The sequence below is a fragment of the Hemitrygon akajei genome, chromosome 24, assembly GCF_048418815.1.
Source record: "Hemitrygon akajei chromosome 24, sHemAka1.3, whole genome shotgun sequence".
Taxonomy (NCBI): Eukaryota; Metazoa; Chordata; class Chondrichthyes; order Myliobatiformes; family Dasyatidae; genus Hemitrygon; species Hemitrygon akajei.
The window spans coordinates 54,551,836-54,569,150 of record NC_133147.1 but is presented as its reverse complement, the minus strand read 5'-3'; positions in this window follow the sequence as shown (position 1 = coordinate 54,569,150).

Below are 17,315 nucleotides of genomic sequence, written 5' to 3'. Positions count from 1 at the left end.
GTGGCTAAGGAGTTGGTGCAGGAGGGAGGGCTTCATATTTCTGGAGAATTGGGCCTTGTTCCAGGGAAGTTGGAACCTATTCCGACAGGACGGGTTGCACCTGAACTAGAGTGGGACTAATATCCTTGCGGGAAGTTTGGCTAGTGCTGCTCCGGGGGGGGGGGGGGGGGGTGTTAAACTAGATTTGCCAGGGGAGGGGAACCAGAGTGTTAGAGCAGATAGTGAGGTGAGGTGAAGGAGAATAAAGGTCATGCGAGAACTGCAAGTATAGTGCATGGAGTAAAGCCAGATCTAACACATAAAGAGGCTTTGAGGAAAGAGAAGCAGAATAAAGAGTGTAAAGGTAGTAAGGTAGAAGGGCCAACGTGCGTGTACGTCAATGCAAGAAGCATCAGGAACAAAGGTGATGAACTGAGAGCTTGAATACATACATGGAATTATGATGTAGTGGCCATTACAGAGACGTGGCGGACACCAGGGCAGGAATTGATTCTCAATATTCCTGGATTTCAGTGCTTTAAAAGGGATGTGGGGGGGGGGGGGAACGGGAGGAGGGATGGCATTACTGGTCAGGGATACTATTATAGCTACACAAATTGTGGGTAATGTAAAAGGATCATCATTTGAGTCAGTGGGGTAGAAGTTAGGAACAGGATGGGAACAGTTACTCTATTGGTAGTATTCGATAGGCCCCCTGGTAGCAGCAGAGATACCGAGGAGCAGATTGGGAGGCTGATTTTGGAAGGGTGCAAAAATAACAGGGTTGTTATCATGTGTGACTTTAACTTCATTAATATTGATTAGCACCTGATTAGTTCCAATGGTTTAGACGGGGCAGAGTCTGTTAAGTGTGTCCAGGACAGATTTCTGTCACAGTATGTTGACAGGCCGACTAGGGGGAATGCCATACTAGATCTAGTATTAGATAACGAACCGGGTCAGATTACAGATCTCTCATTGGGTGAGCATCTGGGGGAGAGTGATCACCGCTCCCTACCCTTTAGCATTATCATGGAAAAGGATAGAATCAGAAAGGACAGGAACATTTTTAATTGGAAAAGGGCAAATTATGAGGCTATAAGGCTAGAACTTGCGGGTGTGAATTGGGATGACGCTTTTCAGGGAAATGTACTATGAACATGTGGTCGATGTTTAGGGATCTCTTGCAGGATGTTAGGGATACATTTGTCCCGGCGAGGAAGATAAAGAAAGGTAGGGTGAAGAAACCAAGGGTGACAAGTGAGGTGTAATATCTAGGCAGGTGGAAGAAGGCAGAATACATGAGGTTTACGAAGCAAGGATCAGATGGGGCTATTGAGGAATTTAGGGTAGCAAGAAAGGAGCTTAAGAAGGGGCTGAGGAGAGCAAAAAGGGGGCATGAGAAGGCCTTGGCGAGTAGGGTAAAGGAAAGCCCCCAAGGCATTCTTCAATTATGTGAAGAACAAAGGGATGACAGAAGTGAAGGCATGACCGATTAGAGATAAAGATGGGAGGATGCACCTGGAGGCCGTGGAAGTGAGCAAGTTCCGAAGTTGTGTTTTTGATTGCTTTAGTTAAGTCAGTGCTAACATTGACACTGTTCTGTAATTTTACCTTCCTCGATATTCCGTATATATATATTTTCTTCTACTTACGTGTCGGCAAAGATTCTCAGGAATTCTTAACATCACCATAACAATTTCAATGAGATTTCCAGTTTATCTCCAACACGCGTGCCATTTCTAACAGCAAGCTTTTCTCACCTTTTAATTTTCAAATATCCGTCAGAATGTCTCTTCCCTTTCCATAAATTAATCAGCCTGCTCTTTTTTTTTTCTTTATCCTTAGGTTACCTTTCTTGATTCAATGATTATGGTATTATTTGAGAAATACTGTCTGTTTTGCGTGATAAGTAGTTCCGCTGTGTACACTTTATCAAGGTTATCAACGTAGCGTGTTCATGCAACATGTTCAGTACCAGAAGTAAGTTAAGTTTCGAGGACTGAGTGGATCAGCTGCTCACCGATAAATATGCCGTGGATTTCTGAGACCTCCTGTAAAACGTTGGAGAGTTACGGGTGCAACAGCCGCTCAGCTGGAGTGCATCGGTGGCCTCCGGAAAGGCTGTATTTCCATTCCACGATTCTCAGTGGCCGAAATAGGATCACAAACACACACACAGACACAGACACACACACACACACACACACACACACACACACACACACACACACACACACACACACACACACACACACACACACACACACATCGTGGTCATTGGGTAGCGGCGATGAACAGCTGTCTTGAGGTCTTGCCAGAGATATTCGATTTGATTAAGGTCCGGATACTGACTGGGCTACTCAAGGACATCATTTTCTTAATCTGAACCCACTGCATGGTTGTCCTGACGGTGACAGGTTCCTGAACGCGGTTCAGTGGGAACTCCTTCCCGTTGGCAGAAGCGAGCAAGAGAAGAGCTGCATGGTGATGGTCTTTGATGATGGATGCTACTTTCGTGTGGCGGAGCTCCCGTGTAGATGTCTCAATGGTAGGGGATGGGGTATTTTCTTGAGAGAGTGAGGATACTCTCCATGTGCATCTATAGATGTTTGCCAAAGTTTAAGACAACACGCTGAATCCGCTAAAGTGTCGAAGGAACCTTTGATTTGACCAAGGATTGTTGATTTTATTTCACTTAGCCATGTACCGCAGAGGAGGCCCTTGCTGGGAAACCCGATTTCAACCTAACGTAATCACGAGACCATAAGGCCATAAGATATAAGAACAGAATTCGGCCATTTGACCCATTAAGTCTGTTCCTTGATTTTATTATGGCGGTTCAATTTTTCCTCTCAGTTCCAATCTCCTGCCTTAAAACTGTATTCATTAATGCGGTGGCCAAACAATAACTCATCATAGAACCATAGAACATTAGAGTACAGAACCAGGCGTTTTGGCCCTTCTTGGCTGTGCCGAACCATTTTTCTGCCTAGTCCCACTGACCTGCACCTGGCCCATATCCCTCCATACACCTCTCATCCATGTACCTGTCCAAGTTTTTCTTAAATGTTAAAAGTGTGTCCTTATTTACGAACTGTAGAACTTCATCTGCCAGCTCATTCCACACTCCCACCACTCTCTGTGTGAAGAAGCTCCCCAATGTTCCCTTTAAACTTCCTCTTTCACTTTTAAACTATTTCCTCTGTTTTCTTTCTCCCCTAGCCTCAGTGGAAAAAGCCTACTTGCATTCACTCTATCTATACCAATCATAATTTTATATACCGCTGTCAAGTCTCCCCTCATTCTTCTACGCTGCAGGGAATAAAGACCTAACCTATTCAACCTTTCACTGTAACTCAGTTTCTCAAGTCCCGGCAACATCCGTGTAAACCTTCTCAGCACTCTTTCAACCTTATCGATTTTGTATTTCTCTCCATTTAGAAAATATTCAACTCTTTCTTTTCAGCTATCAAGTTGCATGACTATAATTGTCACGACACTCTATTCCTTTTGCCAGTTGTTTGCCTACTAACCTGTGAAAGTCCTTCCGTAGCTTCCCTATTTCCTCGAAACTACCTGCCCCTCCGCATATCTTCATAACGTTTACAAACTTTGTGACAAAACCATCAATTTCATCATCCAAGTCATTGACATATAACATAAAAAAAATCAGTCCCAGTATTAACTGTTGTAGAGCATCCGCCAGCTAACGGCAGCCAAAGAGAAAAGTCATCCTGTATTCCCACTTTATGCCTCCTGCCAATCAGCCACTGCTTTACCCATGTAACAACGTTTTCTGTAACACGATGGGTTCTTAAAACGTTAAGCTGTCCCATGAGTGGCATCTCGTCAATGGTCCTCTGAAAATCCCAGTACACAACATCGACCATTTCTCCTTTGTCTATCCTGCTTGTTATGTATTTAAAAAAAGTCCAACAGATTTGTAGGGCAATATTTCTTTTTGAGGAAACCACACTGACTATGGTCTGTTTTACTATGTGCCCCCAGGTACACTGAATCCACTTCTTAACAATCGACTCAAACATTTTTCTAATAACGAGCTGAGACGAAATGGCCCACAATTTCCTATTTTCTACCTCTTCCCTTCTTGAAAAGTGGTGTGAAGTTTGCAATTTTCCAGTGTTGCTGCGCTGTTCCAGAATCGAATTATTCCTGCGGAATCATTAGCAATGCCTCCACAATTTATTCAGTCACCTCGCTCAGAATCCAGGGATGTACAACATCATGTCCAGCTGTCTTATCTACCTTCGGACCTATCAGTTTCCCATAATACTTCTGCCTAGTAATTGTAACTTCACACACACACACACTTTAGGATCCCTGACACCTGGAACTTGCACTACACTGCCAATACCTTCCATAGTGAAGACTGATGCAAAATACTTATTCAGTTAATCCGCCATTTTCTTGTTACGTCATTACTACTGCTCCAGCATCACTTTCCAGCGGTCCGATATCCACTCTCGTCTTTGTTTTAGCTTTTATGGATATGATGAAACTTTTGGTACACTCCTTGATGTCTTTGGCTAGCTTACTTTCGTATTCCATCGCTACTTCACAATGACTTTCGCAGTTGTCTTCTGTTAGCATCTACAAGCCTCCTAATAACATAACTCCCACTACTTTTTTTGCCAAAGCATATGCCCTATCTTTGACTTTTATGTTGGCTTGTAAGCAATTGTTGTGTCATCTTGCCTTTAGAATACTTCTTACCCTTTGAGATGTATATATCCTGAGCCTCCCAAATTGCTTCCAGAAATTCCAGCCGTTGCCACAACGCCGATATTCTTACTGGTGTTTGTTTCTAATCAATTTTAGCCATTTTTTCTTTCATGCCTCTTTTACACCTGACTGTAGCTTCCCTTTCTCAAATTTTAGGGTGAATTCTATTATGTATGACCACTTTCCACTAAGGGTTCTTTTACCTTAAACGCTCTAATCAGTTTTGGATCATTGCATTGCACTTAGTCCAGACTAGCTGATTTCCCAGTGGGCTCAACCACGAGTTTATCTACAAAGCAATCTTGTTGGCATTCTAGAAACTCCCTCTCCCGAAACACGGAACAACCTGATTTGCATATTGAAACCAACATGACTACAATAATGTTTTTGTCATGCATTTTCTACCTCCCGTTGTAACTAGTAGACCGCATCCTTAATACTGTTTAGGGGTTTGGATATAAATACCTTCAGTTGTCTTTTTGCCATTGCAGTTCCACAGATCTATCCAACACCTTCAGAACATATGTTACCTCTTTCTAACGATTTTTCATTTTATTACGTATACTGTGCACTTTCATATATATAGTACCTTTGGTCCTGTATTCCCCTTTTTTGATTTTGTCTGATTTTAAGTTGAAACTCATCATGTTGAAAGTAATTTTGCCCTTTCATCAGCCTCCCCTTGCTAGGAGTCTTACTACACGTTGCTTCTCTTTTGTATTCCAAGAATTTAATCTTCACGAATAACACTCCGGTTCCCACACCTCTGCCAAATTAGTTTAAACCCACCTGAACAACTCTAGCCATTCTGCTCGAAAGAATATCGGACCTCGTAGGTACAGGTGTAACCACTCCCTTTTGTATAGGTCAACCCTTTCCAAGACGAGATCGCAATGATCTATAAATCTGAAAACCTGCCCTCTGGACTCGTTTCTCAGCCACGCATTCACCTGTCAAATCATCTTAATATTACCCTCACTGGCACTGAACTGGCAGCAGCCCAGCGAGGATTACCCTGTAGGTGCTGTTTCTCAGCTTTCTACGTAGGTCTCTAAAACCTCTCACTTCAGGATCTCCTCAGCTTGTCCACCTATGCCACTGGTGCCAATATGTTTCAAGCCTTCTGGTTGCTCACTCTCGCTTTTTGAAAACGCCATTGACCGGATCCGAGACATTTCTGATCCTGGCGCCAGTGAGCCAACGTACCATTCACTGGTATCTATCGTGTCCACAGAACTTCGGCTCTGTTCCTCTGACTCAGGAATTTCCTATCAGCACTGCAGTCCTTTTCATCTCTTTGTTCCTCTGAGCCACAGCACCAGACGCAGTGCCAGAGACCCGGTTGCCCCCTCTGTCAAATATTTATTTTTGAGACAACTTACAATGACCAATTATCGGTTTAGTCTTTGGAAAGTGGGAGAAACAGGAGCATTAGTAAAAAATCCTAACACACCACCTCTCCTTCGTGGCAGTGACATTGTTTCAATGTTTTCACATCAATATGCTTCTCTCAGCAAAATATTTCCATATCTGCATTCTACTGGATCAACAATAACAAGTGTCGGAACACTTCTAATTTAAGCATGCCATTTTTAGTGTATAAACCGTTTAACTAACGCCGAGTGAATGCACCCTTGGGATTTACCTGCACCCAACCTATTTCCCGGAGGAATTGTGGCAGTATAACACTAGGTTTATTTCGATTGTTTCAGCATTTTCTGCCAAGAATCACTTGCGTAAGAGATAACCGCGTGAAATGGGATATCCAGTAATATACCAGATAGAACGCATTTACTACCCTGTTCTTGCCGTCTTCGGTGTCCCCGGTAAGATTACGCATTGGTCTGTACACAATTATCCGTGTTTCACTCTTCCCTCAGTATCTGGCAAATTAGTTTCGCTTTCAGTTTTCTATTTACCTAATTGTTGACATAACTATAGGGACGATGTTGTATTCATCAGAATACACCATTCAAACCACCATTGTGATAATAATCTCTGATGAATATTTACAACATTTTCTCACTGGGCAGAGTGCAGTCCATGCGTTAAAGCAGCCACTGTTTTCCTCTCAACTTTTTGGTTTGCATCCATGACGTTACCAAATTCATTTGAGATTTTCGGATTGTGTCAGAAATCTGTCGGAACCCTTCCCGCTTCCATGAAAAGACAATTCGGCTATGTCTTCAGTCAACATTTCTATGCCAAAGAGGTACGAAGAATCCCAACTGTAAACAGGTCTAAAAGATTGCCTCTCTTTTCATGCTATGCAAGTGGACGCCGTGGCAAAAGATTAATTTAATACCTTAGTTAGTTTTAAACTTCTGTCTACATTTGATCGTCGATATGCGAAGAAGACGCAACTTACAACTATTGCCAACATGACCAGGACCTCTTCAATTTAACATTGGATTATCTATGGCTTGTTATCTCTGCTAGTGTCAAAACTATATTTTCAGCGCTTCAGCCTTAGCTGGTCTCCGGGAAAGGGCGAGAATACAGCATGCAACGAACATGCATTAGCTCCTTTGTTTTGCAGTCACCTGTGATTAGTTTAATCAAAACCGCTTTTGTTTACGAGATTTCGTTCTTTTAATAGAATGCTACAATCTACCCCTGTGTAAGAAAGACTGCAAGCGCAACGCTGCTTATGTTTTATTTCCCTTAAAATATAGCTCAGATTGTGTTCTCTGAATGCAGAAAAACAGAGTGCGCTATCTGTGGAAGACAAGAGCGGGAAGTTAAAAATAATACATCAATGAAACAAAATCATTATTTTTCCCGCATAAGGAACACACGTAAAACGCTGGAGGAACTCAGCAGGCTTCGTAGCATCTATGGAAAGGAGTACTGTTGACATTCCTAGCAGAGGAATCCTCAGTCCTCATGAATGTTCTTGGCCGAATAGACGACTGTATTCTCTTTTATAGATACTGCAAGGTCTGCCGAGTCACTCCAGCATTTTGTGTGCTTTTTGTATTTCCAGCATCTGCAGATTTTCTCTTGTTTGCGTCTTTTTTTCCTGTAGATTCATAACTGAAAATGTAAACACCTGTGACCGGAAGAAAAATGAAAATTCGAATTCATTTCTCCCATCATTCATTTTCTCTGAGGACCTGCATGAACTCCGTCACCGATCCTTTTAATTTCTCGTCTAACTGAGCCTTGACAGTGATTCTGCATAAAAGGCTGATATATATTTTACTAGATCGGCTGGACCTCAGCTGGATTATTGTTTTCTTCTCTCGTCTCATCCTAACGCTTTATTTGCATTCGTTTACATCTTTATTTCAAATGCTTTTATTTCAAGTTTACCTCTCATTATCCGTGTTGAAAATTTATTTTCTGTAAGTCTTGATATAATCACAGACTATTTTAGATATACAAATATGCTTTGCTGTCAACCCATCCAAATTAATGTACTTTTGACTTACCCCGTTTCGATAATACCATGAAGAAGATAATGCGATATAAATGCTTACTGAACTGCTTCAGTCATTGTACAAATCGTGACGAGTCTTCTTGTCAATTCCATAGTTCGAAAATAATACCTAGAAACATTGAAATAATATACAATGGATTCTCAATTTCAGTTTTCTGTAACTCTGGATATCATCATAACAGGTTACATTTCAATTTATATTTTCTGTTGCCATGTTCCTTTTCGGCCTTCTCTTCACGAAATATTAATGTAACTGATATTTCTTCACGTTATGACAACTATATCGACTATTCTTTATTGATTTGCTTCGGTTGACTTGCACCTTCTTTGACTCATCCCCGACGCTCTATATGCATACAGTTAGTCCCCGTGCATAACAGTTACTTGTATGTTGTACCTTACAGGAGTGAATTAATATTTGTTATATTAATTGTTTTCTTTTTAATTTATTGCGTTCTTTATGCTTATTGTGCTTTTTCTCTCTCTGTGCTGTATCGGATCATTTACATCCTTATCCTGAAGAATATCAATATCCCATCTTGAAACTTGAACCCCGAACATCGATTTTTTTTCTTTTCCGTTATTTTAAAATTCATTGCGTCGAAGAATTTCAGAGCCCTGCTTGGTGTCACTTCCGATAATTCAGAAACACATTCAGGTCTATTGTTCTTCCTCAACTTCATTATTTTTTTTTATTTAGAAAAGCTTCATCCGTGTTCGTATGTATATTTTTCTTCATTATTATTTAAATAAATCATTCTTAATTTACTCTTTTCTGTCGAATATCACCTACACACCGTTGGACTCCGTTTTGTTTTATTTTATTGCTTTGAAAATTATATTATTTTTTCGAACACTTAATACTCTCATATTTAACAAATAACAACGATTAAGACAGGCATTGACGGTATTCATCTATGACTTACTCAAGTTTGCCAGTGATTACCAGTTTGTATTCAATGATTATTTTTTGTTACAACTACCACATCGTTTAGAATAGCTCCAGAAGCAGGCTATCTGGTTCTAACGTAACATTGTGCTCGGTAGGTAATCTTGAATTTGTTTGTCTAAGTTTATTACAAAGTGAATGTGTTTTCTTCTGTTGCCAGCCTGAAGATGATTCTCATTCATTCAGTATTTGGGTACAAATGGCGCATGCCAAGTAAAACAACTGAATCTTTAAATACCCTTCTTAATTAATTACAGTACTTGTAGTTACATGGTAAAGAATATGACGTTGTAGGAAGACAGTGCAGAATATGTTCATCAATGAGCATTTATTTGAGGATTTTATTCAGAATAAATTATTGTATTCTCTGGGTTTGCATTCGCTTAGCGTGGACGCTAAGGAGTGACTTGAAGGAGGATACAAAATCTCAGAGCGTAGATACAATAGATGGTTAGTATCCATTGTTTTCGGCGCTGCGGTATAAGTAAGCAATATTACCAATATGAAAGTACTGTCATAATGTCTAGCTAGATGTGCAGTGAGTTTTTCTTTTCACACCAAATGTGCTTGGAACTTTTCCATGGATAGTCCTAAAGTCAGCTGCGAATAGAGGCGAGTTTGGCAACAGGATAGCGTAGAAATCCAGAGTTACAGAAACGCCAGTTGAAACTCCAAGGACCTCATCTGTAGGAGGCGAAGGATCTTCGGCTTGAAGACGTATGAATTCGTGAGTATAAAAGACGGAGGTCACAGGGCTATCAACGTTCGACACATGACAGAGGAATCTGGGGTGTGGCTCTTGGTGGCCTATGCCCCAGTTGGGGTGTTGGGCTTAAGAAGAAGTAGAAGATTTGTTTGGTTCTGGAACACGTTTCAGAGCGAGGTGATGGAGGAAGGTACGTGAACAGTCAGAAAGAGCCTGGGCAAGAACCAACTGAATAAGGCATTAAGGGCATCCACCAATACGGGTATATGTAATTAAAAGAGGGAAAAAAAACAACGATCAGTATGGTCACTCTGTACGTTCTGTGAAATGGCAGTAAAATTTGACGAGATACACTTTTCACATGTTGCTGTACATTTTCTGGCGAGATACTGGTGAATTTCTGTTTTATTTCCGCAGTTAATTTGGTTGCGATTGCGATCCTCTCTCGAGGAAGGTGCGGTCTTTCGAGGTGCATCACATTCTACCTTGTGGCCATGGCAACAGCCGACTTAGCAGCCCTTGTTACAGATGTTATTTTACATCGGATTAATAATATGTATTTTCCAGTTAGTTTTTTACTTCTAACTCCTGTGTGCGCTCTTAGACACGCCCTGTACATTGTCTCCGTCGACTGTTCCGTTTGGTTTACCGTCGCTTTCACTTTTGATCGCCTTGTAGCGATTTGTTGTCGGAATCTCAAACGAAAATTCTGCTGTCTGAGAACGACCGCTGTAATTATTTTCGCCGTGTTTGGAGCGAGCATTTTGAAAAGCTTTCCGGTTTACTTTGCGTATAAACCTGTCATTGTAATCGGCAGTCTGCCGTGGTACTGCAGAGGGAAAGCAGAGTTCTGGGCTTCTCCATATTGGAAACTCTATCAGCGTGGCGGTACGTTTGTAACATTTTTGTTGCCTATTCTATTGATCTCTTTGTTCAATGCTCTAACAGTTAGGTACATTATAGCGGCAAATAGAGTTCGCAGGAGACTTCGAAGTAATGGTGGAAATGATCATGAGATGGAGAACAGGAGAAAGTCGATTGGTTTGCTCTTCGCTGTATCAGCAAACGTCGTCCTGTTGTGGGTGCCCAAAGCCATTCATGCACTAAACTGGCAACTGCAAAATTACAATTACGGAAACAAGTACTTGAATACTCCCGTGTACAACCATCAACAGATCGGGCATATGTTACAATTTCTCAGTTTCTCCACTAATACTTGTATCTACGGAATAACACAGAAGAAGTTCAGAGAAGAACTCGGAAACGGAATAAAATGCTTCCTGAAGCTTAATGGAAAAATAATTCCAGAATAAATCAGATGACAAGGATCTCTCGATTTTCATAAATTGTTCATTGTTTTCTGAGAAAAGAGTTGTCTTGCAGTCCAAGAACTTGAACTCCAGATGTGATGCCAATAAAACAGTAAATTAACATCGAAGACTTCGGCTTTGCGACGGGGATGAGGTAAACTGGCAATGTAGACTTGGAAGTTTTAATCGGTGAAACGCAGGTGGGAAATGTCAATGACCCGATCCTGAAAAAAATATTCCTTTCTCGGTAAAAGTTAGATTCTTGCAGCGCCTTATGTTAAATAACGCAGTACGCGTGGGGAGAAGTCAGGAGAATAGGGTTCAGAAGGAGAATAGGGATCAGCCATGATGAAATGACGGTGTGGACTGGATGAACCGAATGGCGTAATTCTACTCCTATGTCTCATGGTCTTATGATTAAGACGCTTTTCAGGCCTGCCACCATTCTACCTACTCTCTTTCAAGGAAGGAAGGGCCTGTAAAGAAAAGACAGCTTGCAGCTGAACAGGAAGAGGATTAATACGGGAAGGTTTATTAATGCTGCACGACAGGATTTAAACGAGAGTTGCAGATGGATGGGAACCAGAGTGCCAGAATATTTAGTTGAGAGATTGCAGAGCCAGATGTTGGTAAGACCTCAGACAAAGTTAGGAACCAAAAGATAGAGCGTGGTACGGAGCTGCATTTATTTCAATGCAAGAAGTATTGTAGGAAAGGCGGAAAATATTTCTGAAGATGAGGTAACTGTTTACAAACAGAGGTAATGTGTAGTGCGGAGAGGCTGCTGAAAGGGTAAAGTTGCAGTCAACAGGATGACTTGCAACGTAAAAGGCGAACATATTCGAAAAGGCTGAATACAAGAGAGAATATGTTGCATTTGAGCGCGTGCAGTACACGTCAGATGAACCTGTAGCACAACTGCAGAATGGCAGGTATAATGTTGCAGCCACCCTGGAATTACCAGACCAGGTGAGGCAACACTTCACTTATGAGTTTGATGGGGTCATCCATTGCATATGGTGCTCGCAGTGCGGCCTCCTCTACATCGGTGAGACCCAACGCAGTTTCTGGGACCGCTTCATCAAGCACCTCCGCTCCGTCCGCCACAATAGACAGGATAACCCGGATGCCACCCACTTCAACTCTGCTTCACATTCTCATTACGATATGTCCATGCATGGCCTCCTCAACTGCCATGATGAGGCCGAACTCATGTCGGAGGAGCAACCCCTCATGTACCGTCTGGGTAGTCTCCAGCCCCTTAGCATGAACATTGAATGCTCCAACTTCCAGTAATTCCCTCCCCTGCCTTCCCCCATTCCAGTCTCACTCTGCCTCCTCCTCCAGATGCCTATCACCTCCCTCATGGTTCCGCCTCCTTCTACTACCCATAGTGCTTTCCCCTTACATTCCTCCTTCACCGTTACTGCCTGCCCCCTCCTTGTTTCCCCTGACCCACCCCTTGATCATTCCCCTTGGCACATACCAGTCTTCGCCTTCGACCCTCCCGCCTCCTTCTTTATAGGGCCGCTGCCCCTCCCTCTTCCGTACTGACGAACGGTCTAGGCCCGAAACGTCGACGGATGCTGCCCGAACTGCTGAATTCCTCCAGCGTGTTGTGCGTGTTGCTTTGACCCTAGCATCTGCAGAGTATTTTGTCTGTTAGCTGTAGATAAGGATACGCGTGGTACTTGAGGGAGATTTTTCAATTGTAGGACACATTCCGAGAACATTAGGCAAGAAGTAAGGACGGTTAATTAGCAAATCCTTTTCTGGAAAGGTCATATCAGACATGTGGATGGCGTTTAAGGATCAACTGTGTACAGATCAGGAAAGATACGCTGCTGTTAGAAGGGAGGGCAGGGATACAAATATAACAGAACCTTGGATATCCACAGACGTGATAATTTTAGCCAAGAAATAAAAGAAAAACTATGTGAAGCTTCGGAAGTCCGGATCAAACGAATCACATGATGAGCATACGGAAGCCAGAAAAGAAGTAAAGAAGGGAATTAGCAAAGCTAGTTCGGGCCAGGTAACGATATTGGCAAGCAGGATTAAGGTGAAACACAAGACATTCTATACATACAATAAGAATAAAAGGATAACGAGAGAGAGGTTGGGACCAATCAAGGATAAGGTGAGTAATATTTGCTTGGAAGCAAAGATTAAGAATGAGGTATTTAACAACAGAATAAATAATATTACCACAAATAATTTAACAAGTAATAAAATTTTAAATTAATCCAGATTTGCTTCTGGAGTAATGGTTTACCTTATATAGACCATGACGTCACATCTTCGCTTCCAATGCTGATCGAACGTTTGCGTGCCAACTGTTCACTTATTCGTCCAAGGGTTTAGTTAGATTTTTAGCTTTGAATTGAAAGCGTTTGTAGAATAATTGTTCTTTGTAAGTTTTGAATGTTCTCGTCCAGGGCTTCCATTACATGCCAGCTCTAACGACGTGCCTTTAGAAACATAGAAACATAGAAAATAGGTGCAGGAGTAGGCCGTTCGGCCCTTCGAGCCTGCACCGCCATTCAGTATGATCATGGCTGATCATCCAACTCAGATCCCTGTACCCGCTTTCTCTCCATACCCCCGATCCCTTTAGCCACAAGGGCCATATCTAACTTCCTCTTAAATATCGCCAATGAACCGGCCTCAACTGTTTCCTGTGGCAGAGAATTCCACAGATTCACCACTCTCTGTGTGAAGAAGTTTTTCCTCATCTCGGTCCTAAAAGACTTCCCCTTTATCCTTAAACTGTGACCCCTCGTTCTGGATTCCCGAGCATCGGAAACAATCTTCCTGCATCTACCCTGTCCAATCCCTTTAGAATTTTATACGTTTCAATAAGATCCCCCCTCAATCTTCTAAATTCCAGTGATTATAAGCCTAGTCGATCCAAGCTTTCTTCGTATGAAAGTCCTGCCATCCCAGGAATCAATCTGGTGAACCTTCTCTGTACTCCCTCTATGGCAAGAATGTCTTTCCTCAGATTAGGGGACCAAAACTGCACACAATATTTTAGGTGCGGTCTCAGTAAGGTTTTGTACAACTGCAGTAGAACCTCCCTGCTCCTGTTCTCAAATCCTTTGCTGTGAATGCCAACATACCATTTGCGTTTTTCACCACCTGCTGTACCTGCATGCCCACCTTCAATGACTGGTGCACAATGACACCCAGGTCTCGGTGCATTTCCCCTTTTCCTAATCGGCCGCCGTTCAGATAATAATCTGTTTTCCTGTTCTTGCAACCAAAGTGGATAACCTCACATTTATCCACATTGAATTGCATTTGCCATGAATTTGCCCACTCACCTAACCTATCCAAGTCACCCTGCATCCTCTTAGCATCCTCCTCAAAGCTAACACCGCCGCCCAGCTTCGTGTCATCCGCAAATTTATAGATGCTGCAATTAATTCCTTCGTCAAAATCATTAATACATATTGTAAACAACTGGGGACCCAGCACTGAGCCTTGCGGTACCCCACTAGTCACTTTTAATCTCTGGTTTAAAAGATTTCCCCTAACTAACCTACCGCACATCTTAAAATCCGAGCGAGTTAGTAGGTTAGTGACCATTAGAAATCACATCTAGTGTGAATATTTGTGTTAGATATTAGGAGTAGGTGATGGTATGTGGGAAATAAAATAAAAAACAGATTTAGTGCACAGGTAACAATCTGTGTTTCTTTGGTGGTCTCTGGAAGATGAACACGTGTCTGAGGAACTAGTGTAGGTGGTAGGGCTTCAGATTTCAGGATCATTGGGACCTCTTCTGGGGCAGGTGGGACCTATACAAGTGAAACGGGTTACACCTGAATTACAGGGGGACGAATATCCTTGCAGGGAGGTTTGTTAGTGCTATTGGGGGTAGGGTAAAGTCGATTTGCACGGAGATGGGAACCAGAGTGCCAGAGCAGATAGTGGAGGGGGGTGAAACTAAATGATGTGAAAGTTTCATGCAAATTCACAAATAGAAGGGTTGTGTGTGGTGGTAATAATCGTCTGAGGTGTGTCCATTTCAATGCAAGGAGTATTGTGGGGAAGGCTGACGAGCTGAGGGCGTGGATTGACACGAGAAATTATGACATTGTAACCATTAGTGAAACTTTGCTACAGGAGGGGCAGGTCTGGCAGCTTAATGCTCCAGGGTTCCGATGTTTCAGACGTGATAGAGGCAGAGGGATGAAGGATGGGTGGGAGGGGGCGGAAGGTGGCATTGCCAGTCAGGGAAATGTTACAGCTGAGCTCAGGCAGGACAGATTACAGATCTGTCTACCGAGGCCATATGTGTAGAGCTGAGAAACAGGAAAGTTATGACCTCATTAATGGGGTTGTATTTTAGACCACCCAATAGTCAGTGAGAATTGGAGGAGCAAATCTGTAGAGAGATAGCAGACAACTGCAGGAAACATAAAGTTGTGATAGTAGAGATTTTAATTTTCCACATATTGATTGGTAATCCCATACCGTTAAAGGTATAGTCAGGTTACAGTTTGTAAAATTTGTTCAGGAAAGTTTTCTAGATCAATATATGGAGGTACCGATATGAGAGGATGTAATATTCGATCCCATATCAGGAAACGAGTTAGGACAGGTGACGGAAGTGTATGTAGGGTAACACTTTGGTTCTAGTGATCATAACACCATTAGTTTCAACTTGATCATGGATAAAGATAGATCTGGTCCTCGGGTTGAGTTTCTAGACTGGAAAAAGGCCAAATTTGAAGAAATGAGAAAGGATTTGAAAAGCGTGGATTGGCACAGTTTGTTCTCTGGCAAGGATGTCGTCGGTAGTGGGACGTCTTCAAAGGAGAAATTTTGAGAGTGCAGAGTTTGTATGATCCTGTCAGGAGTAAAGGCAAAGTGAATATGATTAAGGAACCTTGGTTCTCAAGGGATATTTGAACTCTGATAAAGAAGGAGAGAGAGATGTGTTACATGTATAGGAAACGGGCAGCAAATAAGGTACTTGAGGAATATAAAAAGTGCAAAAATACTTAAGAAAGAAATCAGCAGGGATAAAAGAAGACATGAGGTAGCTTTGGCAGTCAATGTGAAGGATAGTCCAAAGGGCTTCTACAGGTATATTAATAGCAAAACGACAACAAGGGATAAAATTGGTCCTTTTGGAGATCAGAGTGGTCGGCTATTTATGGAATCAAAAGAAATGGGGGAGATCTTAAATGGGTTTTCTTTGCATCTGTATTTACTAAAGAAACTGGCATGGAGTCAATGGAAATGAGGTAAACAAGTACTAAGGTCATGGAACCTATACCAATTGAAGAAGAGGAGGTGCTTGCTATTTTAGGCAAATCAGAGTAAATAAATCCCTAGGACCTGACAGGGTATTCCTTCGGACCTTGAAGGAGACTAGTGTTGAAATTGCGGGGGCCCTGGCAGATATATTTAAAATGTCGGTATCTACGGGTGAGGTGCAAGAGGATTGGAGGATAGCTCATGTTGTTCCGTTGTTTAAAAAAGGCTGCAAAGGTAATCCAGGAAATTAGGCCGGTAAGTTTGACGTCGGTAGTATGTAAATTATTGGAAGGAGTACTAAGAGATAGGATCTACAAGTATATAGATAGACAGGGGCTTATTAGGGAGAGTCAATACGGCTTTTTGCGTGGTAGGTCATGTTTAACTAATCTATCAGAGTTTTTCGAGGAAGTTACAAGGAACGTGGGTGAAGGGAAGGCAGTGGATGTTATCTGCATGGACTTCAGTAAGGCCTTTGACAAGGTCCCACATGGGAGGTTAGTTAGGAAGATTCAGTCGCTAGGTGTACTTGGTGAAATAGTAAATTGGATTTGACATTGGCTGAATGGGAGAAGCCAGAGAGTGGTAGTGGAGGATTGCTTCTCTGAGTGGAGGCCTGTGACTAGTGGTGTTCCACAGGGATCACTGCTGGGTCCATTGTTATTTGTCACCTATATCAATGATCTGGATGATAATGTGGTGAATTGGGTCAGCAAATGTGCCGATGATACAGAGATTGGAGGTCTAGTGGACAGTGAGGAAGGTTTTCAAAGCTTACAGAGGGATCTGGACCAACTGGGAAAATGGACTGAAAAATTGCTTATGGAGTTTAATACAGACAAATGTGAGGTATTGCACTTTAGAAAGAAAAAACAAGGTAGAACATACAAGGAAAATGGTAGGGCACTGAGG